This window comes from Dermochelys coriacea, chromosome 9, assembly GCF_009764565.3.
Source record: "Dermochelys coriacea isolate rDerCor1 chromosome 9, rDerCor1.pri.v4, whole genome shotgun sequence".
NCBI classification, from domain to species: domain Eukaryota; kingdom Metazoa; phylum Chordata; order Testudines; family Dermochelyidae; genus Dermochelys; species Dermochelys coriacea.
In genome coordinates, this window is record NC_050076.1 from 102,410,581 (window position 1) to 102,426,231 (window position 15,651).

Here is a 15,651-nt window from a genome sequence, read left to right on the forward strand (position 1 = left end):
GGAGAAACAAAGGGTCTGGGTCTGTCTGTGTGATGCTTTTGCCAGGGACAGAACAGGAATGGAGTCTTAGAACTTAGTAAGTAATCTAGCTAGAGATGCGTTAGATTCTGTTTGTTTAAATGGCTGAGAAAATAAGCTGTGCTGAATGGAATGTATATTCCTGGTTTTGTGTCTTTTTGTAACTTAAGGTTTTGCCTAGAGGGATTCTCTATGTTTTGAATCTAATTACCCTGTAAGGTATTTACCATCCTGATTTTACAGAGATAATTCTTTTACTTTTTCTTCTATTAAAATTCTTCTTTTAAGAATCGGATTGCTTTTTCAGTGTTCTTAAGATCCAATGGTTTGAATCTGTGTTCACCTATGCAAATTGGTGAGGATTTTTATCAAACCTTCCCCAGAAAAGGGGGTGTAAGGTTTGGAAGGATTTTGGGGGGAAAGACGTTTCCAAGCAGGCTTTTTCCCGGTTATATATCTGTTAGACGTTTGGTGGTGGCAGCGATAAAGTACAAGGGCAAAAGGTAAAATAGTTTGTAGCTTGGGGAAGTTTTAACCTAAGCTGGTAAAAGTAAGCTTAGGGGGTTTTCATGCAGGTCCCCACATCTGTACCCTAGAGTTCAGAATGGGGAAGGAACCTTGACATGGTGGCAGAGCAGTGGGATTAACTTGAAATCATTTTGAGATCAATTTGAGATTTTATAAACCAGAAGCACAGATTTTAAAAGGGATTTTTTTTTCCTTTGGGCTGCTGGAAAGCAGGTTTTAAGCTGAAAGCAGTTAGAGGTTTTTTTTCTCGGGGGGGCCAGAGCAGAGACAAAAGGGGATTGTCTTTTGTGAGCTGGAGTTTTCTCTACCTAAAGGCAGGGTAGTTAATCTCCTGCAGGGAAATTCACAAGTCTTCGCAGACCTGAAGTTCTTTTTTACTTAAGAGCAACTAGAGGGGTTTTCTGTCTATTTGCCTGGAGACAAAGGTGTTAGTTTTTGTTGTTTTTTTAAAGGATTTTGATTTTTTGAACCAAAAGCACAGATTTTAAAAAGGAATTTTTTTTTCCTTTGGGCTGCTGAAAAGCAGGGTTTCTCTGAAAGCAGTTAGAGGTTTTTTTTGGTCTCTGCTTGGGGGCCAGAGCAGAGACAAAAGGGAATTGTCTTTTGTGAGCTGGAGTTTTCTCTACCTAAAGGCAGGGTAGTTAACCTCCTGCAGGCAAATTCGTAAGTCTTCACAGACCTGAAGAAGTTTTTTTTTCCTAAGAGCAACTAGAGGGATTTTCTGCCTATTTACCTGGAGACAAAGGTGTTAAGGGTTTTTTTAAGGATTTTTCTGTAGGCTGACAATCACTATCAGAGAACATAGGTATCCGGACAGCACAGCAAAATTTTACAAGCCAAGGGTTTTTTTTGTTTTCTTTCTAACTCCTGGGTGTAAAGTTAATTAAAAACAGAGAGGTTAGGATGACAGACTGCACAGAAACTTCAAAAAGTTGTCCTTGGCTTTTTTAACAAGATGTCACATAAAGCAGCCAGACACCAATAGCAATAAGCCATGCTGAAGTACGCATCCCAGAGAACGGAGCCAGTTCCCAGGTAACCAAAGGCACTGTGTCACAGCTGCAATCTGCTAATGCACATCTTGCTGGGGGTTCTTTCCTAGGCAGTGTGAGAACTAGTGATGGGCTCACCCTGTGAAGTTCAGACCTGGCTGCAGGCCTGACGCCAAACAATGTTCAGGCAACAGGTTCAAATCAGGCTAAGCCCATCTTTAACTGCTTCTACTTCATCTACAGTACAAGGGGTGGAAGCTCTCTTACAGCCAAGCAGAGATGTAATTTAATTCAGTTAATCAGTGTGTATTACTTGGAAGTCAGTGGGGCTTCCATTTAATGCACTGGGTGATGCCTCTTTTGAAGACCAAGGGCCAGATTATGTGGTCATTCTTGACTTCAAAAAACTCATTGATGCTAATGACCTGGCCCTGCATCAGCTCACAAGTAGAAAGGAGTTTGCTGGTCTAATTCTCATGGCCACGGGGTAGGGGCGGAGGGAAGGGGTTTGAGAGCACTTAGCCTTGGCCTACCTTTGGGCCAGCTTCTCAAAGGCATTTACATGCCTCGTGGGATTTACAAACCTGCCTAAGTATGTTAGGCATCTGGAGGCCCTTGACGTCACTGAGAGGCAGGTGTCTAACTGCTCAGGTAATCTGTAGATCCCTCTAGATGCCTCACTGTGTCTTTGGGTGGCTAAATAGATTTGAAAATCTTGCCCTCTGCTCCTATTGCAGTCAGTGGTACAATTCCCATCCAGTTCACCGGGAGCAGAGTTAGACCACCACCAAGAGCTTCTGAATCCCCACCGTTTATCTTCCCCCGAAACCAGGACCCAGTTCAGCAAAAAAGCCCCAAAGAGCACAGCCCTGGTCATTCCTTCCCATTCTGGTGCCATCTGCAGCACCCAGATATTTAAAAGACCACATGTACACAATCATTTCCAACCCACACAATGTAAATGTTCTGAGCAGGGGGCATGGGAACAGCCCCTCCGATAAACCTAAATTAGAAGGATCACTTGGAAAAGGACAGTTAATCTGATGACTTGAACATACAGGGCCAGATCCCTCCTTGGTGCATCTCTGTTGCCTTCAGCACAGCTAAACCTAGGGAAGAATTGTCCCTTTCCCTTGAATTTAAAATATTCAAAATTGTGCACGGCAGCTTGGCAGCATCAGTTTCATTCATCTCCATGGCACCTGCACAGCAGAGCATCGCACAATATCTATCATTGATAGAGAACCCTCTAGAACAAAGGTAGGCAAATTTTGGCTCGCGGGCTGCATCCGGCCTCTGGGACTGTCCTGTCCGGCTCCTGAGCTCCCGGCCGGGGAGGCTAGCCCCCGGCCCCTACCCCACTGTTCCCCCTGCCCCGTAGTTATGCCGCTGTCCAGGCAGCGGGGCTGTGAGCTCCTGCCACTCTGAGCGGCATGGTAAGGTGGTGGAGAGTGGGGGGTAGGGTTGGATAAGGAGCAGGGGGTCCCAGGTGGGCAGTCAGGGGGCAAGGGGCGGTTGGATGGGGCGGAGGCTCGGGGGGGGTGGTCGGGGTCAGGGAACAGGTGGGGTTGGATAGGGCATGGGAGTCTGGGGGGCCTATTGGGGGGGGGGTGTGGATAAGGGTTGGGGCAGTCCAGGGACAGGGAGCAGGGAGGTGTTAAATAGGGGGTAGGGTGCCAGGGGGCCTGTCAGGGGGTGGGGGTGTGGATAGAGGTTGAGGGGGCAGTCAGGAGACAGGGAGCAGAGGGGGTTTGGATAGGTGTGGGAGACCTGGGGAGTCTGTCAAGGGGCAGGGATGTGGATAAGATTCGGGGCAGTCAGGGAGCAGGGGGGGTTAGATGGAGGAGGGATCCCGGGGGGGGTGGTTGGGGCAGGGGGTACTGGGAGGGGGTGTGGATGGGGGTTGGTTCCGAGGAGGGCAGTCAGGGATGGGAAGTGGGTGGCGGTAGATGGGGGCAGGCTGTTTGGAGAGGCACAGCTTTCCCTACCCGGCCCTCCATATAGTTTCACACCCTGATGTGGCCATCGGGCCAAAAAGTTTGCTCACCCCTGCTCTAAAGAGTTGACCGAGGTGCTGTTAAACTCTCAGCAGTTCAGAGGTTTGTCTCAACTGCTTGGGTTTGGAAACTTTAAAAAATAAAGCTCTTTCTCCCTTTTCAGATTTCAGTCACTTGCCAGTTGTTTTCAGATTCAAATTTCTGAGACTGGAGCCTCTCCCTCAGCATTTTGATGCGTCTAACTCCTGGTCAAAACTAATAAATAGAAAAACAACAAGGGAAAAAAGAAGTGAGCTGAACTTCACCTGAGTCTCCCAAACCAGGTCTGATTCGTTGATTGCTTTGGGGATGAAGAGGTGTGATTGTTTTTATTTTATACAAATTGCTTTTCCCATCTCAAATATTTATACCACAGAACAATGTTCGGGGATTTGATCTGATTCATTTTATTTGCCATTTTAGAATAAATCCTTTATTATTGCAAGGTCACCCTTTGTCTCAGCTACAAGAGCAGTACCACAAACTTAGCACCACCGAGAGCTCTCTGACCTCTCATCCTTCAGTGTTAACAAAACTGCTGGAAACGATTAAATAGCAGGCAGATAATGCAGGTGAACCATAACCTTCCTCTCTGGCCTCTGACAGAATAGTTTCAATCTGAGGGGTATTGCTTGTGAGATACTGTAGCTAAAAGTATGTAAATCAGGGCGCTGGTAGGTGCAATGCCAGGGAAGCTGGGTTTTCAAGTTTTAAAGACGCTATTATTAAGAACTACGTCTTCATAATGGTGGTATCCTTCCTCAAGAATAGGGTGACCAGATGTCCTGATTTTATAGGGACAGTCCCGATTTTTGGGTCTTTTTCTTATATAAGCTCCTATTATCCCCCACCCCCTGTCCTGATTTTTCACACTTGCTGTCTGGTCATCCTACTCAAGAGTGCTTGGAGGGCAAGCTGCTCAACTAATGCGACTGCATTTTGGTGAAAGTGGACGAGTGTGTATTTGTGAAATGTCAGTGGCACCCATTTCAGAGTTTCGCAGAATGGAAGGTGCCAATTGGGCTGTGCAGTGCTCTTGCTCTGAATTGCCACCAGTGCAGGTCTTGTCCTGGAGTCTGTGTCAAAGGGCAGGTCACTAAGCAGCTGCCTATCTCAGAGGATGAACGGTCGGGGCTGATGGGAGACACCTCCATCGGTTAGATTTTTTTATTTGCCTCTATGACTGAAGATCACATGAATAATGAACAAAAAAAATGGAATGGCTCATTTGGGACTTGATTAATAAGGAATTAAAAAAAGTAATATAATTAATAGCAATCACCATGGTTTATGGAAAAAAGATCTTGTCTAACTAATTTGATAACTTTTTTTATGAGATTACAAGAGTTGTTGGCAAAGGTAATTGTGTTGATGTAATATACTTAGACTTCTATAAGGCATTTGACCTGGTACTGCACAAAACTTTGATTATGAAACTAGATCTACTGGGCCGGTAAGATAGGCACAAGCAAACAACATATGTTTCAGCATGGCCACATATCAAGGGACAAAGAACAAAGACTGTAGGGCATCTTAGAGGATAAGGGAAGCTATCTTCGGAAGCAGTGACTATGAAAAAGACTTGGATGTCCAGGTGGATAATCAGCTGAACAAGAGCTCCTAATCAAATATGTGGCCAAAAGGGCTAATGTGATCCTTGGATGTATAAACAGGGACATCTTGAGTAGGAGTAGGGAGGCTATAGTACCTCTGTTTCTCCTCCTTTTTGTCTGTTACTCCTCCACCATTGCTGGCTGTAGTAACACTGGGGCGATAGGCACCAAACTACGTGTGCATCTTGACTTCAAGCATAGTGACAGGCTGCTATTAAAGCGTTCTGGGGGAGGGATTCTCCTTTCAAGGCTGGCTTGCTCTACATTTTCTTTGCTTTTTGCAGCTTCTTTAAATAGTGTCTTAGCAAATTGTAACTGCCAGTTCAGCTTTGCCCTTTGACTGGCTGTGGTATGGTGCTGATGTGATCTGACTGAATTCCTAATCCCAGGTAACTTTCCCAAGCTCTCTGCAAGTCAACTGGGGTCTGTTGTCTGAAACAACACAGTTTGAGATATTGTGGCTGCTGAAAGGCTTCATTGCTTCATCTGTGCTGGTGACTGTGGTAGTGTCTGACAGTTCAGCTAGTTCCCAGAAGTCTACGATCATGAGGTAGTTTGCTGTGAAAAGATCTAGTCCTACTTTGCCCCACGGACTCTTGGGGATCCTGTGTTTTCACTGTCTCCTTTTGCTGTTTAGTCTGCATTTTCCATGTGTATTACCAGCTTACCAGGTCTCTGATAGCCTTGGTCATGTTTCGCCAGTGTACAGGGTCTCTAGCATTCTGGAGACAGGCTTCTATTCCAGAATGGCTCCAAGATATGCTTGGCAGAATTTCTGTTCTCAGTCATCTGGGTTTTATGATTCAATTAACTATATATATATATATATATATGATGCTATGTTGTACACTCATCTCATCTCAATAGTTCCTGTATTCTTGGGTGGCAGGTGGGACTTCTTCCCTACTGTCTGGCCTTTGTGATAGAATGGTGAATGTGAACACCTGATAATGTTTGCATGGTTTATTCTCAAATACTTTCAAGCCCCAGCCTTAAAACTGGCACATTCCTGGCTTTCTATGTTCTTCTGTGTTTTCTGTATTGCTACCAAGTTGAGGCGCTCTTATTCTTGTTCAAGTTCTCTATTTTCACAGGGTCAGAAGCCAGCTGTGCATGTTTCAGTACCTTTATTGTATTGTACGTCTAAAGTTGTAGCACTGCATTTTCAGTAGTATACACTGAAGGCATTTTGGGGCACTAGTAGTGGCTTTTTGAAACTGCTCTTTAGTGGTTTATGGTCCCTTTCTACCCGGGTGGTTTTCCGTCCTTGAATATACCAGTCAAACTTTTCACACATGAACACTGTTGCCAGACATTCCTCGTCAACTTGGATCTATACTTTTTCCATTGGTGACAGAGATCTTGATGTGAAAGCTATCGTCTATCTTTTCTGTAGGAAAGATGCCCCAAGCCCCATTTCACTATATGGTTGCCTCTTTGTTCACACTGTAGTTTTTCAGGCTGGGATAGCTGGTCACCAGCTTCTTGATACATGCAATGGCAGCCGCATCACGTTGAGGGAACAATGTCCATACTGTGTCTTTGTCCAGTAGTCGCCTCAGGGGCTCACACACACTTGACAGGCTTGGAAGAAATTGTGTCAGATAGTTTATAAATTCTAATGGTCTCTGAACTGATTTAATATGTGGCCATCCACTGTATTGCTCTTCCTCTTTTGGGGTCAGGTTGTTACCCTGGGCAGCAGTGATCTAGGGACTGTCTAGTTGCTAAACATGTTTGCTTGCATGCCCATCTGCTTAGGGACAGAAATCTGGTCTGCTGCCAGGATTGTTGTTTGCACTTGGTTTTTAGTTTGCCTGTGTTTGCAAGCGTCCTAATCTCTGTCTCACTTCTGACACCATAGACCATGTTCAAGCAGGAGAAGAGACATGCTGCAACGTGCAGACCTTATTCCTTCCTCTACATGGCTCTCATCAGCACTGCCTGCAAGTTGAGTTCTCTGAGTACTTATACATAAGTGTACTCTAGCATCCTCTATTGGGAAACTATTGTATCAGAAAAAATAATAAGAAAAGGAGCACTTGTGGCACCTTAGAGACTAACAAATTTATTTGAGCATAAGCTTTCGTGAGCTACAGCTTACTTCATCAGATGCAATGCTAAAACAATGCTACCCTGGGGGACATCGGAGAAGCAGAGACGACTTTAAACTCTATTCACAGTAGCAGCTGTGTTAGTCTGTATTCGCAAAAGGAAAAGGATTACTTGTGGCACCTTAGAGACTATCTAATTTATTTGAGCATACTTGAGCTACAGCTCACTTCATCAGAATTCCATTGAATGCATCCGATGAAGTGAGCTGTAGTTCATGAAAGCTTATGCTCAAATAAATTTGTTAGTCTCTAAGGTGCCACAAGTACTCCTTTTCTTTAAACTCCATTGAAACAGCAGCTCATAGGAAGAGGTTTGAAAAATCAATACTGTACTCCAGGAAGATCATAAAGAGAAGTCTTTTAAAATGGGTTGCATAAAAGCAGCCCCTTCGATCTGTGCCACTGTCCGATAGGGCTAAAGAGGCTGTTTCCCTGCTTGGGTGACAGATAAACCATATACCAGAGAGATGTAACTGAGCCTCAGGTGAAGTGTTCGGGTGTGATAGGGCTAAGGGAACACTCTAGTATGGAGGAAAAAGGGAACAGAAACAGGATACAGAATGTTGTACCTTGAATATGCACCCCAAACATGGGCTTGTCAAACCACTTAACCACATGCCTCCTTAGATTGTCTCTGCACAGAACGTGATGGCTTCTCATGTGCTATCCATCTCCCACCGGTCATGGGAAATTTGGTGGGGACTCAAAGGTAGGAAACAGAGATCTAGTTCTGGCAGAAGAAATTATTGTCATGTAAAAACATTGGTCTGACAACCAGACTCTCTTTCTACCTTCTGAAATATGCAAGGGTGGTTCACCAATGTAAAATTATATTACCTGCTTTTAAAAATAGATCTGTTCTATTAATGTACGGATCCATCTGCAGCATAGCTCACCCGCAACAGCAGGTGCTTTTATTAGGGTAGTTTGAAAGGTTATTGCATTCGGGTCAAATTCTGCTCACTGAGAATTGTGAGCAATGACACGTGCATTATTCAAATGTACTTAGCATTGGACTGATTTTTGCTCCCATTGACATCAGTGGTAAAATTCCCATTGATTTCAAGGGGAACAGGTAGGCCAATCTTGGGTGCTTTTGAAAATTCCACCTAAAAGCTTCTATAGTTTCTTTTTGCACTTCTGTTTTTACAGGGCTGGTCAAATAATGACAGTTTTTCAGGAATAACATATCTGACAATGTATACAAGGGCAAAATTCAGTAGGAAAATTGGCGACAAAGAATAATTTGAGCAGTGTTAGGGTTGTAATGTAAGAAAGGAGCTCACTTGTTGTAGCAACCAGCATGGAACTCAGAGGGAGGAGTACAGGTTGCAGGAGGGAAGAATATGGAGAGGCACCAGGAAGCCAGTCTGTGTACATATGGCTGGAATTCTGGCTGCAGTTGCAGCCCCTCTGTAAATAGTTCTCTGAATAAAGAGCCAGTTTAGTTTTACAAACATGGAGGCCTCTTGTGTTATCACCCAATGCACAGTAGCCATAACACTCATCATGGGGCTGATTCAAAGGCATTTAAGTCCATTAAAAGACTCCCATTGACTTTAGGCAGTTTTGGATCAGGCCCTAGCAGGATTTCTCAGGCCTTTTACAGTTCTAGCAACAAGCCGCCATGGGATGGAGAAACTCTTAACAGTACAAAAACGTATTTGTACTTCTTTTGCTCCAGTGGCCAACTTCAGCTCAAATATTGACAGCATAAACGACCTCCTTATTTCCATCTGTGATATTCACTGCCATGGAAGTATTATGTTGTTGGGTAACATCATAAACTGGCTAAGTCACGTATTATTAAGAAAGAAATTTGATCTTGATTACATTGAGTTTATCTGTCTAGCTAATAAAACATCTAGAATCAGTGCCAACATCCACAACAAGACTTTGAAATTTTGTAATAACCAAATTATTATATCATGTGGAGATGCATTAAATTATGCAAGTGTTCTGCAAGATATACGGAAATCAGCTATGAATTAGATTTCACAAGGCTCATAAAAAGAGTCATGTGAGAACATTAGCCTTGAAATATTTTATAACCAAGCAAGCCATTAATAGTCTTGAAATAATCTTGGCTGGTATAGCAGTGCCAGTATGCTTGTCATTATTTTTGGGATGAAACCTTTAAAATGGTCTAATAAATATATGTCTCTAAAAAAATTCTCGGATCACTGCAGCTGTGAGACCTCATTCTGTTTTAAGAACTGTTTGGATTTCATGCTATGAAAATTGGATGCATTTTTTTACTGTACCTGGTTGTTTCTGGTGAAATTCACTCTAATGGTGAATCCCTCCCCTGCCAGCTCTTGACAGCAGCAATCACTGCCTTCCTGGAGTCCAACTGCTAGGTGGTGGTGGGGATATAGGTGCTTTGGCCCTGTCGTACTGCAGCTCTGGAGTCTCCACTGACCCACAAACACTGCAGTGCCCAGTCAGGCCCCTCACCTGATCTCCTACACAAGGGACAACTCAGAGATGCCACCTCTTCCCACCCGGGCCAAGCCTGTCCCTGAGACTGGAAGCACTTCCACTGCCCCGCAGCGAGGAGTCAGGCTTCTTGGCCCAGCCCTGTGATGGGGGATGGGAGAAGGTGCTTTAGGGCCACACCATGTGCTTGCTGGGGCTGCACAGAGGAGATGTGAGTGGCACGGTTCTGTCCTGCGCAGTAGACACAAGATTGCTGCGTACTTGTGCATATGCACCATTCACAGAGCTCCATAAACCACAGAAGAATGTCATTGCAAATCCTGGGCCATGTCATACATGGAGTCCAGCCATTCGGTATCAGGGCACCGCAGAATGGAGGGGGCCTGGCTCTCAGGCCAATAATACCATTGCTCTGCTTGTGGATCTTCTGTTGGAGATGGGGCCGAGCCCTGGACTCCAATACATTGACTTATCCCAGGGACTGTTCCCCACCTTTCCTGCCCTGCCTCTTCTTTCTCTTTGGGTCTGCCTGGCTTATTAAAAGCAGGGAAAGTAACCAGGGAAAGCCATAGGTTCTGATTTTGTTTTGCAGAAACATTCAGTTTCAAGTTCAAGATGCTTCATATTTTGTTTTTGAGTCTCTCTCTCTCTCCCTCTTGTGTATCCTGGCTAATAAACCTGCAAACATGACATGAATTTTCCTGGTGTGTTTGCTATAGGACTAAGCAAGTCGAAGTCTCTGGACTCAGCCCTCCATGGTCACGATGTGTCTGTGGTGTTTCCAAAACTGTTCTACTGAGGTGGGAGCCCCTGGTGCTGTGTCTTGTGTATACATGGCTGCAGAGGACAGCAGGGAATCTAGGCAGTGTTCATGGGCATGATTGAGGTGGGTGTCCCAGGGAACATGCTGTGTGTGTAGAGCAGCTGTCCCCTGAATCCTCTCCCTGTGTCCCATGCCCCTTGTGCCATGGGTTACAGGGAACACATGCAGAGGGGCTACCTGCAGCTAGGTGGTGCCTTCCCACCCCCATAGACCATCCCAGCATTTGCACCTACTTAACACACTGTACTTGTTTCATGGCACACAGCAGGGAGGCATTTAAGGCCCTTTCCTACTAGTGCTAGTCATAACTTTCTGTTCTATATGCACTACAGGACTATACACCTGGTTTGATGCAGCAAGCACCTCAACGTGTATGAGGGAAGATGTTGTCTCCCATGCATCATCTGCCCTGTGCTAGGAAATTGTGATCCCAATTCACAAGTATTTCTTCAGAGTTGCTTTTATTCTGTTGGCAATGCTGAGTGAGACGTGGCATCCAGGGCCCCATGTGCTAATGTCTTGTGTACTTTATACACAGGGGGTTTAAAAGGTTCGCTTTAGTCGTGATGATGGCATTTTGTATGCATGTATGTTTCTGTGTGTAAAAGGAGCTTGGTTTTATTTATACTATGACTTCTGCAATGTCAAAGTAGATTATCCTGCCAAGGAAGTGATCTGACATTCTTGTCTACATCGTTTTACGGAGCTTTGCTATGTATCATCATCCAGCATAAATTTCAGCTGTGGAAACTAGAAGTTTAATAGTGGAAGTGCAAATCCGATTTTCCTGTTGGCCACTCTTAACGCTGGAAGTGTGTGCTGCTTGCTGACTGTTTAGAGGACAAGATTCAGCACCAGTGATAAGGGCTATGAAAATCTACTTCTATCCAGGACAATGTTACCAACTATTTACATATCCATTTTTTTTGTGGAGATGCTGAATGCTGTATCAGAAGAATTTTTCTTGCAGTGAAAGAGACGTTCCTGTTCACTGATAAGCATGCTCAGTGGCTTCTCTGAAGAGCAAGACAGGCTGATGGCATCATCAGCATCATCGGATGCCATCTAGCAACGGTGTAATTCAGACTAGGGGCTGCTCAAGAACAGGGGAGGTTGCAATGGGTTTCCCCATGCTGGCATCTCTGTACAGGACCAGTTTGCAATTGCAGTCCTAGGGTTTCCTGAGGGCAAGGACTGCATGAATAATAGCAACGACCACAGCACTAGTATCCCAAAAAGAGGCAGAGTGAGGGTGAAGTCCTGGCCTTTCCCATTTGCACACCAGCTAACAGAGCTGAGTTGATAGCATAGGGCCTGCTGGCTGGTCTTTCCCCAATGGTTGTGAGGGCATTACACCTAGGTCAGGCTTGGTGTTGTCTCCAGAAGCTTCTGTTGAGGCAATGCATCTCCACCCACCCCAACCACAGGCAGGCTGTAGCTTGATGACTGTATTAAAATTTCAGTCTGGGTCACTGAAGCTGCAGTATGCTGGGTTTTGTGATCAGTTCTTGAAATCCTCAGCCTATTTCGGAAGTCTTTAATGGTTTAGTTTTAAATAAGAAGACAAAATGAATTCCAGTCACTGTCCGTACACTGCTCATTGTTTCATGGTATATTCCATCACTTAATATCACACAGGGGATTTGTGTTAGTGCAAGAATTTCACTAGCAGTAGCAACCTATGAAGGCCATTACTGCTAGCTACAGTAGCTGTAAAAGCTAATGAGGCTTGCCCTCCTTTGATACCAAGTAATGACTTTGAAAGCCTGTCTTGCCGCCCATAATTCTCTTCCAGATGTCAGGTGTTAGTGAAATGTGCCAGGGTTTCCAAGTAGTAATCACATCAATCTGAGCACAGAACAAGCTGCCATATTTCACTGCGCTAATGAAAATTATGATGACATCAAGACAGGCTTCCTTGCAATCCTAATCATCTCACACCACTATGGCAAAAGCTATTAAAGAATAATGTTCTTGGTAGAGTATACAAAAGCAATAAACAGCTTCCAAAGGTGATTAAACATCACAACAATAGATGTGCTAGATGAGTATGCTGAAGTTTGCTGCTGTTGCCCCCACAAATACTTCCTTGGTGTAAATGGGGGTGTGTGAATCAGGTTGTATGACACTGAACTTATTCATTGTGGCTTGAAAGTTTGACTCAAAAGTCATGTGGGGAAAAAAGGAGCAGACAGAAAAGAATCTAATGAAAAAGAGACATGGTTTAGACATGGATATAAGTAACTGACTTGTATGAGCCTAGATTCTGGAGGGAGACAGGCCGTCTATCCTTAATATCTACAATTGTCTTCCTGCTAGCTACAATAAATATTGTTTAAATTGAATCACTCTGGAGTGGGAAAAAATACCCATAGGGTGATAAGAGAAATCATCACACATTTAAACTAGTTTTTACAAGCCCCTAAAAAGTAGTTCATGAGATTTGCACAACCTCAAACTCCATCCCCAGTGGTAAGTCTTGAAACAGAATTTAAAAGGAGCACGAACAACAGTAAATTCAAGGAATAGACATAGCATTAAGAGACTGACGCAAAATCAAGATGAATGTGAAAGTGAAGAGCTGAAAGGAGAATCTGGAGAGGAAAAGCAAAAGCAAGGAGGTTGGAGGGAGTTTGAGACAGAGAAGTGGGACGGTGAGCCTGATGTATTGGATTTTGTGCAGCCTTTTCAAGGATCATTAAATGTTTCTATTGCTTTATTGGAAGCTGTGGTTTTCAAGGGAACTGTAACTTGAAAAAGTATTTCTAACTAGACAGGGAGCCTGTGCTGGGCCAACAAGAAAGATTCCAGTTTTAAAGCAAATTCCTTCCTGCTCGTAAGGGATGGCAGGAGAATAACATGCTTGAAAAATGCATTAGCTCATCACTTGCATTTTTCCACAGTCTAACAAAACTCAAATCTCTAAGGTGTCGATGTTGTGTGCGGCTACGGTGTGACACTAGTACGAATGAGCTGCACTTCAAAATGCTGAGGAATTTGCTGTCAGTGACCATTTGGTGTTCAGTTCAGACACAGCCTCTTACACAGGAGAAACACACGGTCCGCTAGATGGAGATTTGCTACGCCCATTTAAAAAAAAAGCTGTTTACATGGAAAGCGAAGGTAGTTTTTTTTATGGTCTTTGAATGAGAAGAGTGAAGGGGTAAGTGGAGTCTCACCACTTTGCACCAGCCGAGGCTCTGGCTGAGCGAGGCACGGTTTCTGGGTAGAGTCTGACTGTGACCAAACGAATTCTCCCATCTGCACAAAGAAGATAAGGAGACAGGACACAGGAAAAATCCATGATGTTGGGGAGGAAGAGGATGATTCTGCTTTTCTGGACTGACATAGAAAAATGTAAGGCCAGGCCCATGGAGCAGCAGGGTAATGTCACGTGGGCTGGGGAGATAACAACAGAGCAATGAATCTGAGGAAGGGCAGCAGCGAGGTGGGTGGAGTCTCAGGATGAGAAGAGAATCTGACATTTCCAAAAGGTGAGGGATATCCTGAACACCTAGAGCACTGTAGCCTTGGCCTGCACATTCCCTGACTGCCCCTTGCAGGGACCCTGACCGGTAGCTGGCCTTCAGTCTCTGACATTTGGAAATACTAGCATTCACACTGAATATTGTTGAATATCCAATGGGATTTTTTGTGAGGCGGGGGGTGGAAGGGGAAGCAAACCTGTGCAACAGAAGAAGGAGCCTACTGGCTTAGAGAGACTGCAGCTCAGCTAATATTTGGGCTCATTTCTTACCCAAACAGACAAATTTCAACCCTCCCACTACAACTAGCCCTACTACACTGGTACTGCTTCCTGCGCCCATGCAATCTGTGTATCACAAATGGTGCTAATACTAATACAATAAAGGTTTGAAATCCTAGAACATATGGCTTCTTCCTTTTATTCCACAACATACACATTCATCTCCTTCAAACCCCCCCCCCTTCCCCCCCCGGTTGAATAGATCATTTTGCTTTCTATTGATCTAGAATTATGTTTCCCTGCTTGGGAGTTCTAAACCTTTCATTCAACTAGGCTGAAACATCTAAATCTTATTCCGCTGCAAAGGGGCATTTAATTGTTTACAAAAGATGCTTTGTTGTTACATCAGATCCTCCCTAACTATCAGTTTCTAGCTCTGCACCTGTATGCCTAGCAATTGCATGGGGATGGCAGTAAGAAAGAATCCGTAATATCCTCTGGCTCAGTTATATTCATCAGGGGTCAGGATGAATACCAGCTCCATGACTGAAATGCATTCTGTCAGTGCGTAGATTTGTTGGCCACAGGGAAAAGCTTGCCAACCTGTGTGAGATTTTTGGAAGGAAAAATTAGTCAAGCTTCAGTGCACGCAGATCGGCGCGGGCTGAACCGTTGAATTCTGACGGATGCAGGAAAACGCCAAGATACACAAAGAGGGCTCGTTTTTTTTCTTTTGAAAGTGCATAGCAGCACAAATCATGAAGTAAGACCAATGGGAAACTTTGCAAACTTGTCAAGTTAGTTGGAATAGCCCCAGACACATTCTGACTCGCTGCTCGCATCCGAAAGGCAAGGCTGCAATGCCGTGCTAGCTTAATAAAATCCACAATGGTTCATACTCAGAATACTAAATCATTAAATTTTCCATAGTCCATTGTATTGTGAAACCTGGATGGTTTCCAGGTGCAAGTGATTTGAAAATAAAAATGGGTCTGTTCAATAAAATGAAATGACTTGAAGAAGTCTGAGTTTATTGCTCTATAAGTCTTAATTGTCTTTGCAAGTATCAGAGGTGACCTTGGCCTTCTCAGCTTAGCTATTATGGCTGTGTGCTGGGTTATTACAAGATAATGACAGTGCTGTGTTAATCATAGTGCTTTCAGCAGTGCAGAAAAAAATGGACTCAGAAGAAAATCAGCACTAGCCTGGAGAAGAGGAGATATTCACTAGAATAGCTGTCTCTGCTTCTGAAAGGAAATGGGAGAAATGTTCCAATGAGATGCAAAGATTGAAACCTTCCATGCTCTGAGCCCTGGACCAGACCCCCAGGTCCCCACGTGAGCCCCACACTGTCATTATTAAGAATGCACTCACTGCTGCCC